The sequence below is a fragment of the Nicotiana attenuata genome, chromosome 9 (genome assembly GCF_001879085.1).
Source record: "Nicotiana attenuata strain UT chromosome 9, NIATTr2, whole genome shotgun sequence".
NCBI classification, from domain to species: Eukaryota; Viridiplantae; Streptophyta; class Magnoliopsida; order Solanales; family Solanaceae; genus Nicotiana; species Nicotiana attenuata.
The window spans coordinates 25,421,629-25,438,411 of NC_031997.1; the positions used below are offsets into that span (position 1 = coordinate 25,421,629).

The 16,783-nt window shown below is 37.8% G+C and overlaps 1 pseudogene; it reads left to right on the forward strand.

The window, feature by feature from the left end:
- Window positions 1-16,783, forward strand: part of LOC109232601 — a 134,822-nt pseudogene that overhangs the window by 33,487 nt on the left and 84,552 nt on the right.

Consider the following 16,783-nt stretch of genomic DNA (forward strand, 5'->3'; position numbering starts at 1 on the left):
TCAGTTCTGAGCTTAGTGAGAAGCTTAGCTCTATTGACTCCAAACTCTCTGACATCAAGAATCTTCTTTCCGCCACTCAGTCCACTATGGGTGACATTCATGCTATTTCAAAAGAAACAGGGTCTGACGTGTCAAAAATCAAAGTTGTTGTTCTCAGAGTAAAGGAGAATGCTGTCAACGCCTTCAAGGAGGTTCACGATAGGCTGGATGGTATGAGCGTCGCTGCAAATACTAGCTTCGAACAGTTAAAGGAGGCCATCTGCAACACCCTTACCTATTTCCTGCGCCGCTAGTGTGGATGTTTTTTTTTTTTGACAACTTGTTTTGGTGGTATTGTGGGTTGTGGTTAAGCCCTTAGATAATTCTGTTTTTTTTTTTTTTTTGCTACTATGGGTTGTTTCACCAGCCGCTGGAAAATCTCTTTACCTTTTCTGCTGTACTGTTATCTATGTTTATAATGCCTCTTTGTTGATGACAAAAAGGGGGAGAAAAAGCCTATGTTATTTTGCCTATGTTATGTGTATGTTGTACAGGTACAAGTCGACTATATGTCTATATGTGTATGTGTACAGGTCGACTGCGCACATTTTATATGTGTATAGGTAGCATATATTGTATACTGTACAGGTACAAGTCGGTATAAGTCGAGTGCACACATTGAGGGGGAGAGTCATGGACAGGTCAAGCCGACTGCATACATTGAGGGGGAGTCAAGCGTACATACATTGAGGGGGAGTCAAGTTGACTGGTAAAACACAGGGAAGTCGACTGGTGTTTACTTCTTCACCTTATTATATTATTTTGCCATCATCAAAAAGGGGGAGATTGTTAGATCATGTTTTAATGATGCAAATAATATACATGTGCAGGAAATCAAGTTCAAGAAGTAAAGAAGACTGCTGGAATGGTTCATGATGTACAAGGAAAGAAATCAATCAGCATGTGATCAGCAAATCTGGATTGGTCTCGTAAATCTGGGCGCAACCTAATCAACGAATCAATCAGCTATAACAATGATTAGCTGAGCTTGAAAAAATCAAATAAAGCCTTGGACAAAGGCACGAATCATGGGCAGAATCACGGAGGACTAAAGGATACGAGGAGATCTGGGAAGCGACCACATTTGGAAGATCCAACAATCAAAGAGAAATCAAGTGAAGCAATCCTCTGCTGAAGGAAAGCAATCAAGAGAAGCAATGGCTCATTCCTTATTCTTGGAAAGAATCAATTCTTTTCAAGGATCAAATTTCTTGGGCTACCAAGCCTCTACCATCCATCAAAGTATTTATACACCCTTGTAAACCCTAGCTTAGATATACTTTGATCAAACAAATCACTCTCTTTATTCTACTGCAAACAAGCATTGTAGTTCACTAAGATCTGCTGTGTAACAAGTCAGGGATAGAAAGAGAGCACACAACTGGTGAGGTATTGTATCAAAAACGAGTGCTAGAGAAACTGAGAGATATACACCACATCTGTACTCGGAAGAAACTCATTTACTGAAGAGAACTCCCTTGCAACCCAAGGGGACTGGATTAGGATTCACATTGAATCCGAACCAGTATAAAAATTCTGGTGTTTTTAATTCTTGCAATTATTTTCTGCATTTTACTTTCCGTTACCATATCTGCTAAATTATCATATTCAGCCGACTACTCAAGTTATAAGTCAACTTATAAGCAATTAATTTGAAGTATTTACAATTCATCCCCCTCTTGTACTTTCAATAAAATGGAGTAACTAATGGTAATGGAATTGGCGTTGTTCATGAAATCCTCTATGTTTAATAATAAAATCTATCTTCTCTTTATTTATGGGTGAGTTAGGTAAAGTCAATCTTAACAGGTTTGCTCGGCCGGGCTATCTCGGTTGAGCGCCGGTCGCGCTCCCACGAGGTCAAGGGGTGACATTTCTACCCCAATCTTAAAGCCTACATTATACTTCCTCAAGTCCTAAATGATTTTTGACTAGGTGCACCTACATTAGTTGAGATTCACACGAAGCGCAAGCATATGGTACCACTTACACGCACTTGAACATCTTTTGCGAGAGAGTGCTTATGAGTTCTTATATTATACCCCACTTCTATTTTGAATATTATTGTGTGTGTGAGAGAGAAAGAGATTCTCTCTTGTTGTGACGGTACATGGGAACTTGAGTATTGGACAATGTTTCTTTCTCGATCGAGACACGTGAACAAAAAAAGTACTTAGAGGTAACTCTTGAGGCTTTGGTATAATGACTTGATGATCTTCTTGACTAGTGATTTCTTCTGTTTTAATTGTGAAAATGCTTTCAGTTGGGAAGTTATTAATAGTCCATGCACTTTGTAGTATAATTTCTAGTATCAACCGAAGTCGTGAGTTTTATTCTTTAGTTGGGTTTGACTTAGTCATGGCTTAATTTTTTGTTGTTGGACTAAGGTTCTTATGAGTTTGGATTGTATTTTAATTTGATTCAGGATAAGCAAAAATGTATGTTTGAGGGAGTTGAAAGGTTACTTTTTAGCTAACTTCTTTTATGTTTTTATAAAGTTTTATACCCTATTTATTGGAATAAAGTGATTAATTGTGCTTTGATGGTGATTATTCAGGTACTGGAGTTATGCGAGAGTTTAGGGAGTAAAAAGTATCAAATAATAGCAAGAAAAACTTGAAAATGGGGAAAATAAGCTGAAAATTCAAGCGTATGCGTAATCACATGTAGCAAATGCATGGCCACGCATAAGAAGAAGAAGAGTAGGACTTGGGATCTACTACCGTTAAGAAATGGCCATGTATTTATGAATGACCACGCATAAGAACTATTCACGAAAAACCTGAAGACAAATTGTACACATGGCCACGCATAACATTATGTGGGGTGAAATTCAAAAAAGAGCCAGATTCACAACTGGCCGTTCAAAAATAGCCCAGTTTCAAAAGTAATCGAAATTTAGCCACTTTTCATGTAAAGATAAATCTGAGCGAAAACACTGTTCAAAACCCGGAAAAATACGCCAGTATATTATGCTGGAGTTCCAGCATAAGTATACTTGAACTCCAGCATATTATACTGGAGTTCCAAGATAAGTATGCCGGAACTCCAGCATAATATGATGGAGTTACAGCATAAGTACACTAGAACTCCAGCATAATATACTGGAGTTCCAGCAAGTATACCGGTCCAGCATAATATACTGGAGTTTGGAGCACCGGTGCACCAGTCTCTAGTATATTATACTGGAGCCAACAAAGTATACCGGTGCAGCATAATATGCTGGAGTTCATACACAAGTGCACCGAACTCCAGTATATTATGTTGGACCGGTCTCTGTTGCAGCAAAATAGTGGCTATTTTTCATTGACTTGATAAACACTGGTTATTTTTAAATGACCAGTCCGAAAACTGGCTATACCATGCTATTTTGACCAATATGTGTGGCTATGCACAAGCCCGGTGGGCCAGTTTTGGCAATCACCTATGAGTATAAATTATAATTTTTAGGTCTTTTTGGATAATGTTTGACTGAGAAGAATATTGTACAAGCTGATGTGGGTTTTCCTTAGGGTTGACAAGTGACAACATGAAATTTTCTCTGTCTTTTTCTTCTCCATTAGCATCAACGATCGAATTTGAATATATTTTGATTATTTCTTCTAGTATTATGTTTAGCTAAACTCATTTGATTGGGTTGTGAATCTAGAGTGTTATGACTATGGGTTATTAATATAGATTCATTTTTTATTGAATATAGTGTTAAGTAATTGCTCAAAATTTTGTTGTATGATTTAGTGATTGGAAATACTAGATTAACGTCTACTACACTTAGTTCTAACTTGAAAAAGTGGAATCAAATTTAGGTATAAATTGATTAGCAAGTAATTGGATAGATTAATGAATTAATCTTACCCAAATTAATAGAATAAAACTAGGATTAAGCAGATTCTTATTTGGGCATTAACTATTATATTTCATAGAATCCTAAGTAGCTTGAAAAGGTATCTGTGGGTAAAATCTTTTTAGTGGGGGAGGATGTAAGGCCCCGTAAATTTTTCCTAAAAACCTGAATTCCATGATGCCGAAGTAGGCATAGGAATTCTTTACGGCTAGCTTGCTCGCGCTTTTCGGACTTTTTGGATTGAACAGTACGCTGGGGAGTTTAACGGCTCATTATGCGGCCGCATAATCACTCCGTGTGCCGCAGATGACCGTAGAATGAAGCAGTCTTTTTGGCCAATTTTGAGTTAAGTTTGCGACCGCATAACCATTTCACAGGCCGCACTTTGATCGCATAATCGTCCTTGGACTTTTGCAGAGGGAGGTTCTGCGGCGCATTGTGTGACCGTAGAACAGGTCTGCAGGCCACATAACGGCCGCAAAGTGAAGCAGACCAACCCAGTTCCCAGGGCCACTTTTCGCGGACCGCATAACCATTATGCGGTCGCATATGCGACCGAAGAACCTATTCCGGAGCTTCATTTTTGGGGTTTTAAAACCCGACCCAACTTCGTTAAAATAGATATAAGGGGCCATTTTGAGCTAATTTTCTGATATCTTTAGAGAGAGAAAGAGAGTATTAGAGGGATAAAGTGATCTTCATCAAATTTGCTCTTTAATTCTTGCATAACACCTTGAAGATTATCAAGAGAGGCACCTAGGTCTTCTTCCTAAGAGGTAAGATTCTATCACCCAAACTCTTAATTTCAAAATGTAACTAGAATGGGCCTTTAGTAAGGTAATTCATGGAGATGAGAGTGATTACCTTGCATGCATGTGTTCCTAAGGTATGTGGGGAGGTTGTGAGTTAAAGATAAAAAAGAATGGGGTATGGGTTGGTGGAGTCTTTCATAAAAAGGGCCATGAAACCTTAATACACACAAAGTGTTTGATAGAATGCTCAAGTGATCTAGAATTATGATCGTTTTCCTAATTTTGGGTTCAATTTTGCGATATTGCTAAAATAGATTGAAGTTGCTAATATTCCGAAATATCTTAGAGTTTTAAGAGGCTCAATTGAAGTATGTATGGGTAAACCCCCATTCTTCTTAGAATCGAAACCCCTGGTGTTCTTGTAGTTGGTGTAAGTCCCCAAATTGATCATACTAGAATTAACTATCCCTAATGTGTTGTGTTGAATGATATATGTTCAACATTTGTTTTAAATGCTTATCATGTCATCTTGCCCTTTTGAAGGTGTGTTTAAGAATGTGAAAGATGTGTTAAGAAAGGTTAAGATTTCATGTCAAAGAGAGAATGAAGGTTGTTATGCCAATTTGTGTGAAAAGCCTCTACGTCCTTAGGATTTCTCAAGTTTTTTCCTTATGTGTACAAATGCCTTACATGATAAGTCTTATTGTTGCTGATAATAATGTTATTTGAATGTGTAAAAAGGGAAACTTGAATCGTGAAATACGGCGAAATGCCGAGAATGACTTAATAAATGAGGTCACTCGTGCCAATGTAATGAAAGATGGGAAAGAAATATGAAGTGAGATAATTGATTGAAAGGTTGATGTCTCAAGTGAGATGGCCTAGCCGATGGGGCCGTGATCGGACGCCATGCCGCACACATGGTGGTAACTGTGTGGAAAGGATTGATTGAAACTGTGGATATGGTTGATGTCTCAATTGAGATGACCTAGCCGATCGGGTCGAGATCAGTCTCCGTATAAGAACACGGTGGTATTATGGATTGTGGTATATCGGCACTAAAGATCACCCAACCTAATAAGATAGAAATTGATCTGAGAACTTATCTTATCCTTACTTGATGTTTTAGTATTGTTTGAAGCTCTTATTGTACTCATGGTTGTTCCCCCCATCCCTTATATTATTGTTTATTCTATTAAGATGGTGTTTTAGCTTTACATACTAGTACTATTCGACAGTACTAGCATCTCTTTTGCCGGGGGCGCTATATCTTTAAATAGATGTAGGTGGTTCCATATCAGACAGTGTTGATCGCAACTAGTGGTGCATCCTCTTCCCAACAGTCTTGGTAAGCCCTATTTCATTTCGGGGTCATGTATTGTATCTTTTGTTCATATATTTACCACGTTTTGAGGTATAACCGGAGCCTTGTTGCCGACATTATTATAATTATCTTTTGTATCTTTAGAGGCTCCATAGACATTATGTGGGTTGTGTATGGGTGCTAGAAAGGTCAGACGGATTATGTTGTGTTTTGGACTCTTGTTCCACTAATTGTAAAGTGTATGTATTTTGTAACTTAACAATGATGTAGCAAAATGAAATGAATTAGTAATATTTATATATATGATCCTTCTACTGTTTATCTAATGGAAATGCGCCTTCTCTTGATTTTACGCGAGTTGGGTAGAAAGTGTCTAATAGGCTTACTCGGGCGGGTCCATTCGATTGAGCGACGATCGCGTTCCCCGAGGTTGGAACATGACATGGAAAATACTAAGTTGGTATTATTAATATTATTGTCTACAGGTTTGGTTGATTATAATCAAAAATCTATACCCATACAATAGCATACATGAAAGAGGAGCAACCCTAGTGCTTTCTTCATTGATTACTACCTTCTAGCTATTTTCACATTCTAAGTGTTTGTTTAAATTTCTTAATCCTAATTTTAGAAGTAATTGCAAAAATAAATCTTTAGTTTTAGGGTTACTTTGAGTTCATTGAACTTACATGATTCAGCATTCTAGCACATGCGAGACTTCTCGTGGGATCGACCCCAAACTTTGTTGACTTTATTATTGCAAATGACCGTATGACGCTTCAATTAGAGGTGTAGGATTGGACGTGCTCACCCGTAGTGATAGGTCTACACTTTTTCCAATTTTTTTTCTTCATTGAAGCTCCTTCGACACCACAAACCATACCTCCAAACCATTCCAATAAGTTTTTATATCCTATATGAACTATACATAAGCTCGAAACATGAAGCAAAATGTAACAACTCGAGACGAAAACTAAAAACTAAAGTCAAACATATGAATCCTTAAGTTATAATTTCCATGCACTATAGAAAAATTCTCCTGGACCCATCGGGTCCTAATATGAACTTTTTAGAAGCCTGAAACTATGACTCTTAGTGCGTATACTAAAATCAAGAGGTAAGATCGCTATTTTGGCCTTTTAACCTTCTAAATAGCAAGATAGCATTCCAAATTCTTTCTTAACCTTTTGAGACTCGAACCACTCTGTAAGTCATAAAATATTATATGAACCTATGAGAAGTCTCAAACCAAGGAGCAAGATGTTAGAACTCAAAATAACCAGTTGGGTCATTACAGTATCCTCCACGAATTAGTGGATAGCTCACCACAACTAGAAGGACCATTTGTGTCTTGAATCTCCGTGCAAATGCTAGATCGCCTAGAATAGAACCAGTACAATTGAGTAACTGTGAGTCTAAAAGACCCTACAAGATAACAGACTAGCCCTCTCATTTTACCCTTGGGACAAGTCTTTAGAAATCACGAATACTGTATAAGTAGAAAAATATAATGCAATACAGGTATAAAGTAATATACAAGTAAAGAAACTGAATATGATATCATGAATACAATCAATAAAAGTAAAGGTAGTGCTGCTAATGTTGGTGAACGGCTAATACTACTTAAAACTATTGGTAACTGCTATGGGGCTATGTGTTCGCTCACCCAAATATCAGCCCATCTTTGGAGCATTGGATGCCCGCTTAACCCTCCTTGGTGGTGCATCTATCACTACTCTTACTTGGAACTCAAAATAAAGAGGTACTAGTTGGTGCCCAAGTTGAGTGATGTTGAGTGAGTGATAACGCATTCTAATTAGCTAAACAAGTAACACAGAGAATCAAATAACTACTGAAAATATCAACAAAATATAGATACATAAGCTAAGACCCTCATAGACAATACTACATACTTTAAATGCTAATCAATGCAACTCATGTTGCCCCCCACATGAATGTTTAAAAGTAAGTAATTTAAGAGTTAAAGTCTCACTTGCCTTGTAAAAGTTCAACCTTTACTTCTCTTGAAATGCTTTAATTTCTCAAACGAACTCCAATGAACTCAATCTATTAAAAAGCATACGGGTCCAAATTAATATAGGAAAATATTTCCCATAATTACGATGTCTCGAAGTCAAAGTAAACTCGTAGTCAACTCTAATGATGACCCTCAGGTCAACGAGTTAAAATTCGAAATAAACTTCATAATCTTGTGACCCATCTAAGTATTCTAAATTTATACTTAGATTCTCAAAACAAGTCCACTTACATGGTTAAAGCCTCATTTTAGTGATTCTAGAGTTTGTCTCAAATCCTCGATTTCTTTCATCTAAATCCTTGTTTCAATCTTATATTTAGTGATAAATTCATAATATAACCTCCGATTTAGGTTAGGATCACTTACTTTAAGCTTGTATATGAAAATATAGTGTGAAACCTCTCAAAACGTGTCACAACCCAAATTCTACCATAGTCGTGATGGCACCTACCACGCCGATTAGGCGAACCAACATAAGAAAACCTAACATCTAAACATTATAAAACTAGCAACGAGACTTATGTAAATAGAGTCTAAATCTCACACATCATAGATTAATAAAAATAATTCTTAAAATATCAAGTTTAAGTGATTCAACAATAGTAAGCGATTCCATAAGGGCGGAATACTAAATGCAACTCCTAGGAACTGGTAATACAAGTCATGATCAACTAAATCAGAAGTACAACTGTCTCAACATAGGAAATTATCTAAAATAAAAGACAGAAAAATAGTTGTCACGACCCAAAATCCACCTAGTGGTGATGGCAGCTAACTCAACCCACTAGGTAAGCCAAATAACATAAATTACAACTAAACTAAATCGACGAAGTATATAATAGAAACTATAACCCAATTCAATACAACTACCCTAAGGAGTGGTAGTACAAATCATGAGCCACTACGATTTGGATTTACAAAAATGGTATGAAGAATAAATATAATATCTGTTTGCAGTTTACATATCCTAAGCCACCATGAACAATAGGATGCTTGAATCTGGAACGGGGTACGTCTTCAATGCAAGGCTGCATCTTCCACAGCTGCACAACTCTAAAATTTGCACACAAGGTGCAGAAGTGTAGTATGAGTATAACCAACCCCATGTACTCAGTAAGTATCTTGACTAACCTCGGTAAAGTAGTGACGAGGTTTTAAGTTAAAGATACTCACTTAGTATGTACCTGTGCAGATAATAAGCAGGAAAAACAAGATAATAGATATATTGAATAATGGTAAAAGTATCAACTAGCAAGCCATGCAGCAAGTTAACAGACATGGCAAACAAGACATAACCTCATACCCTTTTCTACGAAGTAAACAGTAATCATGAAGTACACACAAGGATCATAACCAAACATCACTAACAAATACCGTTGTAGCGTGCAACCTGATCCCAATCTCAATTAACACTGTTGCGGCGTGCAACCTGATCCCAATATCAGTAAACACTGTTGCAGCGTACAATCCGATCCCAATATCAATAAATATAGTTGCAGCATGCAACCTGATCACATATCAGTAAATATTATTGCAGCGTGCAACCTGATCCCAATATCAATGATATCATGTGAAACTGCAACAACAACCAAACACGGAAAAAGTTCACAACGTAACCCTAACAAAATGAATACACGGTATTCAACTAGGTAATTCAACTCAAATAGAGTAAGATAAGCAGTCCAATATCAAAAGCTAGTCTATCATATATAATGACAAGTCTTTCACAAAGCATAACACACAACCAATCTAGAGGTCACCCAATCCGGTTAAGCAAATAAGAGCAAGACATGAATCGAGTAAAGATGTTTGTCAAGTAAGAACAGGGAATAATGAAGGAATTCAATATACGAAATCATGTAGTAAGTAAAGGCATTTAATAAATGAAGACATATGCTAAGTAAAAGCATATAGTGAGTGAAGATATGTAGTGAGTGAAAACATGTAGTAAGTGAAAGCATGTAGTAAGTAAAGACATGTAGCAGGTTAAGGTAGTTAACAAATAAATCACGTGACAATTAGATGCATGTAATAGGTATGGGCTAATAACAAGTAAATGCATGAATTACATGTAGCAGAAGTAAATCAAGTAAAAGCGTTGGTGTAACAGTAATAGACAAGGTAAAGACATAGATATAATGGTAACAAACCAAAGAAAAAACACAGAGGTGACTACATAAACAACTCAAGCGGAAGGTACCATACGAAACAACAAACATTAAAAGAAACCAAAGTAAAGGACATGTAAGTGCTTAACGATCATAATAGAAATCCAACTTCCTTTCTTTTCGGACGTAATAACCGACAAACCAATCTCATTTCAAACAACACGGAAATGCTCATCGTGCCAATATCGTATCAACTGCACGGAAATACCCATCGTGCCAAACATAGACCTAAGGCCCCAATCATCATCTCTTATGAAACCAATCGAATCTAGCGAATATCGTTGAAACAATTCAAAACAAGCTTTAGAAACTACCCACAAGTGAAAAGGTTCAATCTTTAAATAAATTGAAAAAGTCAACAAAAAGACAACTTGGGCCCACGTGGTCGAAATCCGAAAATCGAACCAAATTCCGATTACCCATTCATTCCCGAGTCCGGATATGTGATTTATTTTGAAATCCGACACCAATTTGAAGTCTAAATCTCAATTTTATAAAATCCTAAATTCTACCAAATACCCCCAATTTCTACTTTGAAATTCATAGATTTGATATTAAAATTCATGAAAAAAGTAGTTGAAATTTATTGAGAACTAGCTAAAGATGCTTACCAAAGAATTTGGGAAGAAAATTCTCTTCAAAAGTCGCCTCTATGGAGTTTGGGGTTGAAAATGGTGTAAAATGAACTAAGTCCCTAAATTTCCCCCTTATACCCAGCTGCAGAGTTTGCAATTGCAAGTATCGCAAAAGTGAACCATTGATTGCAAATTCGATCACTGTCCCAGAAGTGTAGTAGAATAAAAAGGCCGTAAAGTAAAGAAGACCTATGCATCAGTGTACTGTCATGATCACATATTAGCTCGATTTTATTGACGGCTTGAAGGCGCACACAAGCTAAATTCAGGTATGCAGTTAGTTCTCAAGCGATTCCTTCGGATCTTAGGTGCGACCTTAGGGAGCTTGTTTTGGCAGCACCCTATCAAGGAGGAACATGAGTTTAAGGATTGCTTCCCAGACGAGGAAATAGCTGTCACAGAAGAGGAGAGTTCCCGAAGCCCCGAATGAAATGGATCGTTTTTGCCAACAAAATGAACGCGGACCCCGTTCCGAATGCTTCTACGATCCGGAAGTTCGTCTAGGGTATATCCCTGCATTTCATTCAGATGGTTGCAAATGCGACATTTCCTTTCGCATTTACGAACTCCACTAGTTTGCAATTGTGGACACGGGCGTCACAGAAGCGAAGGAACCCAGATTCCCCAGGGTCACAAATGTGGCCCACTTTTTGCAAATGCGATATGCCCACAAGTCGCAAATACAATGTTTTCTTTGCAAAAGCAAAGTCGTACCCAAGCCCAACTCCGCAAATGCGAGTCTGACTTCACAAAAGTGAAGCTCGCATTTGCAAGCTGGTCTTCGCATTTGCGAGACTTGCAGCCCAACTGCATAAGATTTTGCTTCTGTAGTTCATTTCCTTCCAAAGCGCATTCAAAACTAATTGACGAGCACAAAACTCACACTTAAACTATTCTTGCTAATCAAATATTGTTAGTATAATATCGTATCTATAGGGATTGGATTTAAACAGTATTCTTGTAGTTTCTGGTTTGACTGCTACATAGGAGGATCAACAGTTGAGATTTATATGATCACAAATTAAAATTAACTGAAAATCTAAAGCTATTGACTAGTGACTATCGACACAAAGAATAAGCAAATAAGGCTATTAGTGACTATCGAGACAAGGAATAAGCAAATAAAGCTAGAGTTATAATCCACAAACAATCATCAATACACCAAATCCATCAAACCCTAAAGTGAACTACTCTATAGACATGGAGAAATTCATCACAATTAGAAGTATAGGCAAATATAAATTCAATCCAAACTGGGTTTTGAGTGAGGAAGGAATGATGAAATCCTTGTGCTTGTGTTCTTCTAACTCCTCCTTACCTTCCTTAGGTCTAAAGTATGTCAAAAGTCCAGAAAATAACATTTTTCCTTGTATTTAAACCAAGTAGGTCGGGCCCAGACGAAACTACCAATTCCTTAGCCTAAATAGGAAAATCGCTATAGGTAAAATCCGCATGGGGCGACGGGCATGGGGCGATGTGCCATGCGGGGCATTAGTGGAGATTATCAGAGAGCATGCAAAATTCAACAGGCAGCCAAAACACACTGCTGCGGTGCACCACGCGCCGCAGCAGTGCAAATTCCTCTGAGGGTTGCTTCTTCCTTGATTTTTAATGTCCAGACGTGATCCTCGGCCCTCGAACACGATCCCGGCTTAATCCTTTGGGCTTTTACTCAGACTTCAAAGCTTCAAATTGCTCGAATTAGCTCCACAACATCTACGAAACTCAGAATCACTCCTACAAGGCATAAAACAGACAATAAGTGCAAAACACTACCTATTAAAGCTCAAACACAAGTAAAGTGCAGTGAATTAGAGTGTAATAAACGACTAAAGCACAGGAATATAGCCTACCATCAACACCCCACACTTAAACCATTGCTCATTCTCGAGCAATCAAACTACACTTTATAGAGACACGACCTTTTTTAAACAACTCTCCTAACTCATCACACCAAGAATAATTAAACTAGATTAAGCGCAATATCGTAACATCCTCGCCTCAAGATTTGACTCAAAAACACCACGTTTTTTTCCAAACCCTCTCACTTACTCTAATACAGAGGTCAACAACATTACCTTTCCTTCATGAATCAAGTGCCCCCACATAACAATAGAGAGTAGTTCCACACATAAATTTAAGAACAATTAGGAACTCAAGATAGGAAGAATTTACTCACTCTCAGAAGTAACATTCATATGCCACAAAAGACGAACCATCGGCTTGCCCGTAGTTTACTACTCTACTAATTAAGCTCATTCAGTCAAGGATCAAGTAGGAATTTATTTGGTTGTAATGTAGGCTTCAGGATGAGTAGGATACATTTAGATATAAGAGTGATTACACCTCCCTAAGCACTTTTAATACAGACGATTAATCGTTCAAAACCCCACACTTATGTCAAACCATAACTCCATCTTCACATCAATATATGCCAACTCCCTACTTTTTTAAGCACAATTATATCAAGAGCTACCACTTATCAAGGAATATTTGCACAACAATACAACTATATTTTCATTTTCTTATTCAATTCAAGTGGCTCTTTCTTTTTTAAAACAGTGCACCTTTCTCCTTATTTCAACAGTTCCACTCAAAAGCCAAACCAACACCCCACACTTTAACTTTTACAAAGTTCATAACAAATTCAAGTGCTCACGAGAGGTACAAGGTTCAAATAGATGTTCAATTCAAATAAAGGGGTAAGGCTTGTAATGTGGTTGCCAAAGAAACAGGATTACAGGCTCAAAAAGGTTAACTAAGATACATAACAATTAGGTGGGTAAAACATATATCTGGCTCAACAAAGAAACGCCTATATCATTTCTAAAATTGAATAAAACTACTATTTCTCGTTGCAAACACACAGGGCAAGTCAGCATTACACAAAACCTCACATATACATGGCAGATAACTCACTCAAGATCGGACTCATCAAGACACTCTAGTCAAAGCAGTTAAGAAAAGTTAAGATCATACAATTTAAGGTACTTATACAAAAGTCAAAAACATAGCCTAAGAGTCATAACTAAAGCACTCACTGTTCTCAAATCATAATAAAGTCAAGAGATATTGCCTTCATTTCAAATCATAGCACAAGACTTCCTACTTCTAACAAAAATAAAACTAACTACACCCGGTTTGAACAAAACCCTTGAAAAAGAACTGCGGCACAAAGAAAAACCAAGGGGGAATTATTACACTACCTCAAAATAGAAAATCTTTTTATCTTTTTCCTTCGACTTTAATCCCTTAAGAACCTTGTCGATGATATCCATCGTCGGGAAAAATCGAAAACTTTAAAAAAATTATGTTTTTTTATCTTTTCTATCTCTAACTACTAAAACTAACAAAAAGAAACACATATACATACATACATACACACAAAGATCTCCCACCCTACACTTTAAGTTGTGGCACTTCCCCATGACACACAATTAAAAAGTTTAGGGTAAAGGAAAATTCCCTGAACATCTAGTCGAGGTCTGAGTTTAGGGCTACATTCCTTGCGCCCGAACTAATGCACACATCCATGCAGACAGCTTCTTCTCAGCCTTCTTTGGGTACACCCCACATATATCTTTCTCGCTCACCGTAGCCTTCTCTTTCGAGCCCTTTACTTTTCACTCAACACTCGCAACTGGTTTGTCCTTCTGTGCCCCCTTTTCAACATCCATTTTAAAAGTCATAGTCTCCGCACCCACTCTAAGCATGAGTTTTCTCTCTTGTATATCTAATATAGCTCTGCTTGTCGCTAAGAATGGTAAGGGGGACCTCATTGTTTCCTCCATCGTTACCACTATAAAATCCACAGGAAATACGAACTTATCCATCCGAACTAATACATCTTCCACTATGACCTTGGGTATTACAGTCATTTAGTCTGCCAGCTGCAAAGATATGGATGCAGACCTTATCTCTCCAATTTCCTTCTCCTATTTCCTATAGATAGATAGAGGCATTAAATTAATTGAGTCACTGGAATCATATAAGGATTTATCAAAACTAATAGTTCCTAAAGAGCAAGGTATAGTAAATTTCCCTGGATCTCCACACTTTTGTAAGAGTTTATTCTTCATTCGTGCTGCAATGCTCTGTGAGCTTGACCACTGAGGTCTCCTCTACTTTCGTCTTCTTCGTAAGGATCTCCTTCAAGAATTTAGCATAAGCAGGAATTTGTGAGAACACTTCTGTGAATGGTAAGTTTATGAACCCGTTTCAACACATCCAGAAATCTCTCAAACTGCTTGTCCAGTTTTTTTCTACATAGCTTTTGGGGAAAAGGAAAAGCAAGCATATGCTTGCTCTCCTCAGGTTCCTCCCTTCTTCTTTTTCTCAGCGTCCTTCTGGCCTTTCTTCTTCTTATCAACATCACTTTTCAGCTGCTCCCCACTTCCTTTTTCAGGTCTCAAATTTTTTGAATTTGTGTGAGATGTTTTAACACTTGCCCACTTCTCAAGGTTATAGTATTCAATGTTTCTTTGGGTTTTCTTTCAGTATCAATCGGGAGAGTTCCTGGAATCCTCTCAGATAATATTGATGCAATCTGTCCCACTTGTTTCTCTAAATTTCAAATTGATTCCCCTTGTACTTCAAATCTTTCATCAGTTTTCACAACGAAGGCCTTCATGAGATCTTCTAGACCATGCTGGCTTTTGAGGCTGAAACTGCTGCCTCGGCTGATCCATAAAACTAGGAGCTCCATATCCCTAGAATCTAGGGTTGTTTTGTTGCCATGCATTTGCGGTACCCCCAGGTGAACTCCATAAAAAACCGGGGTGCTTCTGACCTATTGCATTAAAATTATAATTTTCCACAACATTCACTTCCTTAGTTGAGGCTTGACACTTATGAGTAGGGTGTCCTCTTCCACAAATATCACAAGTTGTGTGACGCTTACTTTGTATCGTGGCTAAGGTCCGCTTTCGTATTTCTTTAGCCATAGCATCAAGCTCCACCTATACAGATGTATTAACATCAACTTGGTGAACACCAGTTGATCTTCTTCTTTCAGCACTCTCAGAGGGCCACTGATTAGTATCTTCAGATAACTTATCAAGAATTGAAACTATCTCCTCTAGAGTCTTCTTAATCGAAGGGCCTCCGACTATATTTCTCAATGTCCTACACGAGGCTGGTGTCAATCCATCCCAAAAGTCCCGGAGTTGCATCCAGAGTTCGATTCCACAATGTCGACACTTTCTAACTATCTCCTTAAACCTTTCCCATGCTTCAAAAACAGTTTCAATCTCTTTCTGGCAAAAGTTATGGATTTATCCTCTAAACTTTCCCGCCTTAGCGAAGGAGAAATATTTATCAACAAAATTTTCTGGTCATCTCCTCCCATGTTCTAATCGATCCATTGGGAAAGCTTCGAATCTACTGTTTCACATAATCTTTAATTGAAAAGGGGAATGCCCTTAAGTGCACTGCATCTTTTGATACCCCATTGTATTGGAAGGTTTTCATAATCTCCTCGAAGTCCATTAGATGCGTGTTTGGATCTACGTTTATCTTTTCTCTGAAGACACATCAGTTCTGAATGGTTTGAAGGAACCCTTGCTTCAACTCGAAATTGTTTTTTGCAATTAGAGTTGGTCTAACACTTGATAATCCTTGATTTTTTACCGGTCTAGCATAATCGCCAAGTGGTCTCCAGGGCATGGGAGCTATATTTCCGAAATGGTATGCAGCCAAGGGTTGACGTTGATTAATTCTATGACCCCTCTCTTCTTTGTAGATATTCTATGCATCTCTATTAGTTGCTTCCTCAACGTCCCGTGCAGCTTTTTCTCGTTGGGATGCCTCTGTTGCAGCTAAATCTACATTATCATCACCGTTTTCCGGCCATAGTTTCTTGGGTTGAGGATTGCCCAACCTTTTCTAACTTCTCGATGAGATCTCTTTCTTTCCTCAACTGTCGCAGTTTATTTTTCTAACTCTGGCTCGTATGGTAGCACTTTTTTCGTAGAAGCTCGAGGCA